Here is a 9299-nt window from a genome sequence, read left to right as displayed (position 1 = left end):
AACCTTGAATCTTCATTGTTGATGTCTCTTTGGGACATGGATAAGCTAAACCTTTCTGCACCAAAACTTCCTTTTCGAGATCCATATCGCACACCCTTTGATCCCAAATCAACGAAAGCAACTTCTTTCACTGAGTTCTCCCTCGAAGTGTTCGACGAAATGCTTCTGTGGGAAGATGAATTATGAGAGTTATCTGGGTCCTCCTCTTGTCATCGGGGTTGAAAATCAATGCTCTTGGATCCATCTGAATTCATATCGGTGGTAGATGATGAATGATTGGAAGTCATGATCAAATCTTTTAACCTTTTCCTTTTCTTTTGGTAATTAGGGGGAAGCTCCAACTTTCTTTGCAAATGATCATAGAATGTGATCATGTGTGCTATTTGTAACTTAAAACGAATAATCATTTGTGTTATTTGCATGTCGCTGCCAACAAATCGTTGATTAAGCATGCACAACAGCATAAATTTACCCGTGGCTAAGAAAACTTATTATAACTTATTGAATGACTTTTTTAACACATTAAACTTTATTTCATGCTAATAATAATAATAATAATAATAATAATAATAATAATAATAGTAAACACTTTAAAATGGAAAAAAAATTGTAGAATTAGATTGATATTTAGCAAATGTCAAATCTATACATTTTATCACTAGCATGTTAGACCGGAGGGTGTGGGAGGGACTCTTCCCTCATTTTTGATGGGTCATACCCCTCTTTCCCTCACTTTCATTTCCCCTCACCTAAAAGCCAAGGAATGGGTGGGAAGCCCTTCCCTCACTTTTTTTTTTAATATATTTCATACATATATTATACTCATTTTGTAAGGAATTAAAAACCATGAATTTTGATATATTTTTTATATTTTTATAATAGATATATAGTTTTATAAATATTAAAAAAAATCTGGCCAATGAGAAGAGGAGAGAGAGTGCGGCACCCCTCTCTCCCCACCTCTTTTTCCGCACTCCTTTCCCTCACCCACGGAGTAGTGTTCAAGAGGGGAGGGAAGCTTCCCTCACCCTTTCCCTCACTCCACTCCGTCCGGTATATTCACTTATGAATATTAGATAATATTTTTATAATTTATGTATCATTCATATATGAATATAGCATATAATAAACATAGTATATTCATATTTAAATATTAGACGATGCATTCACTTATGAATATTAGATAATATTTTTATATCTGAATATTACATAGTATTACATGGTATATCACATGTGAATATTATATAGTATATTCATTTGTGAATATTAGATGATATATTCACTTATGAATATTACACAGTATATTCACATATGAATATTACAAGGTATTTTCACAAATATATATATATATATATATATATATATATATATATATATATATATAATTTTTATATGTTATTCACATATGAATAACATACAGACTTGCATATTTGTTTTTTTGTTTTAATAATCATATACTAAGAAAACATATTCATATATGAATATAACGTGGTAATTTAGTTCATGCATTTCATCAAACAGTTGGAGTGCATACAATTTAACTTTTTTTAAAAATGTTAAAAACATGGTATTTTGATCATTTAAATCTTACAAAAGAGTAGATTGATAGAGAATTATATGAAATTTTTCAAAAAAAAACGATTTGATATTTTTCTAACCTCAATTTTCAAGTTTTATTTGATAATCGATGTTGAATGAATGATATGAAGTGGATTTTTGTTGATTATCGATGATGTTGATCTAATAACGCTGGGAGTATAATTAATCATAGATGTTGAAGATCTGATCGTATTCAAACACAATTGAAGGTTGAATTAAAAGAACCAAAACCGAATTTTTGTTGTTAACTGTTGAATCGTGTTGATTATTGACGAAGATCGATGATTGATTAGCACTGGATGATGTTGATGATGGTTTAATTGAAGAAATCTGAATGATTGTTGAAAGTTAGAGAAGAAATTTGGATGATGAACGATGAATGGGTTTGAACTACAGATACGTATTTGAAATTGAAGGTTGTTCTCATATTTACAAGTTTATCACCGTGTCTTTTTATACTTGAATAAAATGAGTGGCTGAGAATGATTCTCCCATTCTCAGCCTTTTTTATTTTCTCAATTGAACTCACCTATATATATATATATATATATATATATATATATATATATATATATATATATATATATATATATATATATATATATATATATATATATATATATATATATATATATATATATATATAAAAGTTAAATACGACCCACAGCATTGAAAAATATGGGGTCCGTGGTTGCAAATCATGTTGGATAAATAGTTTACATGCACATGCAACCTGTTCAAGCCAAGCAAACACAAATTTAAGATGAAGTTGTTTTTAGGTTATTAGACTATAATCAAATTTTTTTTTTATATATAAATATGATTTTTATTTACGTCAAGCCAATCTCACGTAATACTTTATTCAAACTTATAATCAAATTATGTAAAGTTAAAACATTATATTGGTTCTGAAACATAAAGTAATTATTGGCTTGTTGCCACAAAAATACAGCTTTACATATTAAAGTTTAAAGGTTTACTTAAAAAGCTAATAGAGGCCAATACTCATAAAAATTCAATCTAAAATTACTCCGGTTGGTAATGCATCTTAGATTAGCATTTTCAAACAAAAAAAAAGTATATTTATTTATTTATTTATTATTTTTTTTAATGTGGTAGTAGTCGTAGAAGTCTTATTTATTATTACTTTGGTTAAGATTATTTATCATAGATAATCTTGTAACATCCCAAAATTCAGAACCAAAAATTTCATATTTAATACAGGGGCGGATCCAAGGGGATCCCGGGTAGCCCGGGATACTCCTCAAATTTTTTTCGGTAGTGTAATTTTTGTTTATATATCCCTCAAAAAAAATCGGTATAATGTATATATACGCATCCCTCCATTTATAAACGCAAACAAATAGTTGGTTTGCTGGTTAAAGCGTTGGTTTATTCAAGCCAATGTCTTGAGTTCTATTCTTGCTTCTTACATATTATTTGTTTATTTTTGTTTTATTTTCCCAGCTATTCTATCCCACATCGTTAAACACATGTAAACTCAACCATTTTTTTCTGTTATATAAACCTGTTATGCTCATGCTTTATTTGATATCTACTTTGAGTCTCACATCAATTCAAGTATCAAAATATACTTCAACTTCATGTTTATATAACAAGACTTGATGTTAGCTAAAGATTCGATTAAGATTTGGGTTTAAAACCGAAATCGAACCCGGGAAACCCAAGTCCCGAGAAATAAATTAGGTTACCCTAAAAAAAATTGGGATACCCCTTTAGTTTGATTCTGGCTCCGCCACTGATTTAATATAACTAAAACACTATTGTAACTATGTTCACACATAAAAAAACATTTCAAATAAAACATTTATCAGAGTTCATTCCCAGAAATCACACATTGCGGAAAAACATGGGTGTAAGCGTTGCGATCGTCCTGAGCTCCTTTACTTGAAAACTGGAGGTACCTGAAACAAAAACTGAAAACCGTAAGCACAAAGCTTAGTGAGTTTCCCAATACTACATACCATACATATCAACATATTGCCTAGCATATCTGGGTGCTAGCTACCCCTTCGGTCTCTTTCAACCGGATACTGTCTAGCACATAATCACATAAATCACATATTGTCATACATAACCATGAGCCATACATATCATTCATATACCATAATCAAATAAAATGCTATGTGCCAAAACATAGTCTTGCCATTATGTCATGGGCCACCACATGGTCTTTCTTGCCAAGCCAGGGCCACCCCTTCGGTCTTACAGATAAGTGCCAAGAGCCAACTCCTGGTCTTCCATGCAAGCATCACAAAGACAACTAGCATACATATTACTCTACTTAGCCAATTAGCATACAGTGTGCCAGGAGCCACCTACTGGTCTTTCATACATAATGCCTAAGGCTAACCCTCAGGTCTTCCTACCATACATAATAGCATATAGTGTGCAGGAGTCGCCTCCTGGTCTTTCATACATAATGCCTAGGGCTAACCCCTGGGTCTTCCTACCATGCATTACCTACATAGGCTAGCATTGGTGTCTTCGACCCATACAAACAGTGAGGAGACTCACCTCACACTTCTGAAGTCCTACGAATAAATCTCTGGTTGTTGGCTGACAGATCCCCGAACTGTCAACATCAAAACAAAAATCAATTAACATTTGGGTTTCAATGCATAACCATAAGTCCATACTTGGGGTGAAAAGACCATTTCACCCCTAATCTAGCTTGGTCCAAGACCAAGGCCCAAACTCACACTCTGAAGGCCCAAAAGCCAAACAATTAATCAAGGCCCATTTTTGGCCCAATTTTCCAAATTCGGCCCAAACCCCTTACATGGCCTTACCCTAAAGCCCATTCAAAATCCTAGTCCATGCACTTAGCATTCCGATGGTCCAATATCTCATAATCATTAAGGCCCAATTATGGCCCACCTATGGCACCAAACCCCTCACATAGGCCTTACTCTAAAGTCCATCCAAAAATTCCAGTCGATATACTTGTTCTTGGATGACCCATCAATACCCCAATCACCAAAGCCCAACAAAAAGACCCAAGTCAAGGCCCAAACAAAAGTAGGGTTTTCACGTAAAATGATGATTAGGGTTAAGTAAGAACACTTAACCCATTAAGGACTTAATCTATTAACTCCATATTGCGTTAAGTTTATTTCAAAGGATTATTAATTAATAATTTAAGTATAATAAATAGTTTCAATGTGAGTCCCATTAACTTCCAAATTAGGGTTTCATTACATTAGGGTTTTCTAAACACTAATTAGAGTTTACAATTGTAACGCCTCTGGGCTTGTCATTAATGTTGATATAATAGTCTAGGTTAACCTTTATAACCCGTTTGAAATAATAGACGTGTATTATTTGAGTATTATGTGTTTTGTGCTTGATTGCTTAATTATGTGATTTGATTAATTAAGAATAAAAATAAGCGTCAAAATTTAAGTGTAAAATAAACTCGATATCTTTACATGAAGTTGTAATGGCCGAAACGAGGTTTCCGAATATATATAGAACATCCAAATCTGACTTCGTATGAGGAAGTTATGATTTTCTGAAGTTTCGACTTAGCGGTATGCAGCCCGAATACTCGATTTGAGATCGAGCGGTTTTTAGCCGAAACAATCTAAACGAGAATCAAAGATCTCGTTAGTGGTAGCCAAGCGATAAAAAGTTAGGCGAGAACGGATGTCGGACGAAGAAGTTATGAATTTATAACGAAGTTTTCCTGTCCCGGCCTACTAAAAATAAATAATAAAAATAAAATAAAAATTAGCCGACGGAGTCTAAACAAAAGTCGTAGAGCGTAGTCTCACCTACGCGTGGATATAAAGAACGTCAAAAACGGAGTTCGTATGAAGAAGATATGAATTTTTGAAGTTTATTAAATAATTAAAATATATAAATTTAATCTTTAATTCGGATGTATATCCGAAGGAGTCACCGATCTGATCCGAAGTACGCCCAGAGTACCCCGATGCATGCACCGCCTCGGACTCGAGTGCTCCGATGACGCATGTAGTGACGATCTGAGGAGTACGCTCCGCGTAAGGGCATTACGCCCAGCGTACGTGCGAGGCTCAGCCTCTATAAAAGGCTTGCAAGGGCATCCGAGAGTTTTGCTCTTTTTCTCTTTTCTTTCTCTCTCTCTCTCTCTCTCTCGTTTTGCATCGTTTTGCGTGCCATTTATACCCTGAAGCCCCGGTAATATTCCTGAGCCCCGAAGCAAGTTTCGAAGCCCCGAAAGATCCCGAGAAGTGCGATTCCCGAGCGAAGCTCTGCCTGCGAGGAGCCCGGTTTTTGTGAAGATCTTCCAGATCTACCGAAGAATACTACTTCTGCAAGTCGTAGTGTTGTCCGATCATCTTCTGATCAAGTGAGTGTGTAGTTACTTTCTTCTAACGCATAATTACGAAGTATTTTATACGAAATACGTGTTATGTGTATAATTTTGTTGTTATGTGTGTGAATGTATATTCACTCTCTTCTATCTCATAGATCTGATTTATTTTCTATGAAATACGTGTTATGTAGGTGTGCCTCATCTGTTATGTGGAATATGTATTGAATGAAAATGCTATACATGTTTTAAACTATGTATAAAAATATATATTTTTATCTACTAATATGTTGGGTAGAACATGGGTAGATAGTTGATGTGTGATAAATAGATGAGAGGCCTCGATGTTGTTGTTGATCTAGTTATTCAGCGGAGTACGGATAACGACCACGAACTCTTTCTAGACAGTCCAGTGGAACGCTAGCAGGTTCATAACCTGTAGGTGTTGTGAACGATGTGCTCACCGGTGTACTCTATCCCCCTCATGGTTGCCTTTAGGATATCTATTGTTGAGGAAACCCCTTAGCAGTAATGTCCGTCCCGATGAAAATCCTAGATTAGGTCCCTTGAGATAGATGTTGTTTTAGGGACGTAAAGTGAGGATAACGGGAATGGGTAATCGGGTTATCGTTGGTTGGTGAAATTAAATATAATTTATTTATTGTGGGTTGAAAACCCTATATGCTCACCAGGCTCCCAAGCCTGATCCACTCAGTTTTATTTGTATTACAGGAAGTGGCGCAAGGGCATAAGATGGATGAATCATCAAGTTGTTTTGTTTACAAGTCTGTATATGTATATATTTGTTGAATGACTTGTAATGTTATCGTTTATGTTTTATGGTCTGTATCGGAACATGACATCCCGAGTTTTGATTATATAATGAAAATGCATCTCTTGATGAAATGCTTTGATAAATATTATTTTATCATATTTTGTTTTGGGAACAAATTCCGCAACTCTTTTAAATCAAAAGGATTTACTCTAAAATTATTTTAAAAAGCATAAATGAAACCGGCCTTTTCTGGCCGAGATTTTGGGGATGTCACAACAATTCATAAGTTAATTAATTAGTTAATTATATATATATATATATATATATATGTGTGTGTGTGTGTGTGTGTGTGTATAAATCGGGTACTACCCACTGCCACCTCAGGTAGTGGTGGTCGGCGGCAGCCACTACCTTACGGTGGTGGTGGTTATGATTTTTAGGCCAAAACAATGAAAAACATCCAAACACCTGTCCAAACACACACATATACACACAGCCACCCATAGTGGCGGCTGGTGGCGGCAAACGGCGACATGAGGTGGAAGCCACCACCTTACGATGGTGGTGGGCGTTTTCTTTGGTTTTCCAGCCCAACAACGCACACACAAAACGATGTACACTGAAACACATACACCAATGTGTAGAAACACACACGCACACACACACAACGTAGCCACCTACTCACGATGGCATGCGACTGTCGGACGAGAGTGGTGATGGGACAGCCGCTGGTGCGGCGATAGCAGCCGTGTGGGGTAGAAATGGCAGAAACAAAGAGGGAAGAAGAGTAGCGGGTTGCATCATTACCGAAGGGAGGCGGCAGTCGTAACTTCGTGTTCCCCGGTCTTCCTAACTCGCACGTTGTGGACCCACGGTTGTTGCCTTCATCGGCAGCAGAAACAACAGCAAGGAACAATTTCTTCGGTGGCTTGGTTGGTTAGAGAAGCAAGAGGGTAGGGTGGCGGTGGCTGCTCTAATGAGAGGTGGTTTAAGGTTAGATGAAAGGAGGTGATGGGATATACCTGTTCATTTGATATCTTTGATCATAATAACACTTTTAGCCCCTCCCTCCCAAATCCTTTCAACTTGATTCCATAATTTACCAAACAACCCTCAACCTTCATAATTTTTTACAAAATAAATCATGGAATTACACTTTTAACCCCCAAAAGCCCAAATTATATCATTTAACTCCCCGAAACCAACACCCCGCTAAATATTACGACTTCAAAATTAAAATAAAATATAAAAATAACATCTCGAAATGTTTAAGTATTATTATTTATTTATTTATTTATTTAATTACTTATTTTCTTTAAATAGAATGTTACAAATCTTCTATAAAAAAACATTTTTAATGCTTATTATATCTTAATTGACTAGCCTAAATCGGCGGGTGTTACACGATATGTCAAAGAAAGGAAATTGATTAATGAGTATTTATTTAAAAATATCCTTCTTTGGTGATTCTACTCAAAAGATTTTCTACCTTTATTATTCTTCTGAAAAGGCCACATAAAGAGCCTCCAAAAAAGGCTACACAAATATTGTTTTTAGAATACTTCCTTGTTTGACTAACTCTTTTATTTGTATTCTTATATTATTTATTATTTTGTCATGTATCATTTTAAAAGATTTGATGGTGGTGTTTCATAAGCCAAGTATGTAACTATTGACAATTCATTGTCCCTAGAAGCATGTTGTTGTATGTGTCAAAATCTCTCTAAGTATCTCTTCAGCGAGACCATTTGTTGAGATGACATTGAGTCACCCCCTCACGCTGACTGTTTAGCATCGTCTAAACTTTCAGTATGAGATTGCATGGTCCAAATTAGAAAAGTATAGTAAGGTTTGTGTGTTTATTTTTTGGTTAATCGTTTCTTACCTGACTTCGTCCCTGGAAGCATGCTTGTCGTATGCATCGAGTCTCATTTTCTACTGAAACATCGAACATAACCCAGTGGCTTATCTTGATTGCATAGTCATCAGCGTAAGAGATACTTTTCTAGTCCCTCAACGACAATGGGTTATTTATGTCCTTGACCTCCTAGTCTGAGGTATGACATGGTACCATTAAACGAATTGACGGTGAACTTCAAATGTTCTAGACTGCAATTCAACTCTATGATACGGAAGTTGAACCACTTCTTGCTGATGAGCTGACATTGCTTATGATTCATGTTGATTCCACCTTAGCATGACTGAAACACTCTATTCTCTCCATAATTTCTTCTTAATAAAACTTTATGATTCATTGTAATATACCACACAATGATAAAAGTTTGAAACTCTTTGTTAATGGTTAGTCTATGTACCATAGACTATCATACGCACCAACCCCTTCTTGCCCTTACATTATTCTTTAAAGCTTTATGATTCATCATAATGTACCATATGTTGATGATATCTTGAAAAATTTGTGTCGATGGTTAAGTTAAAACACCACAGCTTATCATAGGTATCATTCCACTCTTGCCCTTTAATCTAATAAAAGTGATTAATGAGTCAACATATGAAACCACACGCTGATGAAATCTCACAATACTATGTCAGTGAATGGTAGTTCAAAACTATACTATCAGGAGACATCACAACCTTACTAGA

Source organism: Lactuca sativa, chromosome 6, assembly GCF_002870075.4.
Source record: "Lactuca sativa cultivar Salinas chromosome 6, Lsat_Salinas_v11, whole genome shotgun sequence".
Taxonomy (NCBI): domain Eukaryota; kingdom Viridiplantae; phylum Streptophyta; class Magnoliopsida; order Asterales; family Asteraceae; genus Lactuca; species Lactuca sativa.
The sequence above is the reverse complement of the archived record's forward strand: the minus strand, read 5'-3'. Positions refer to the sequence as shown.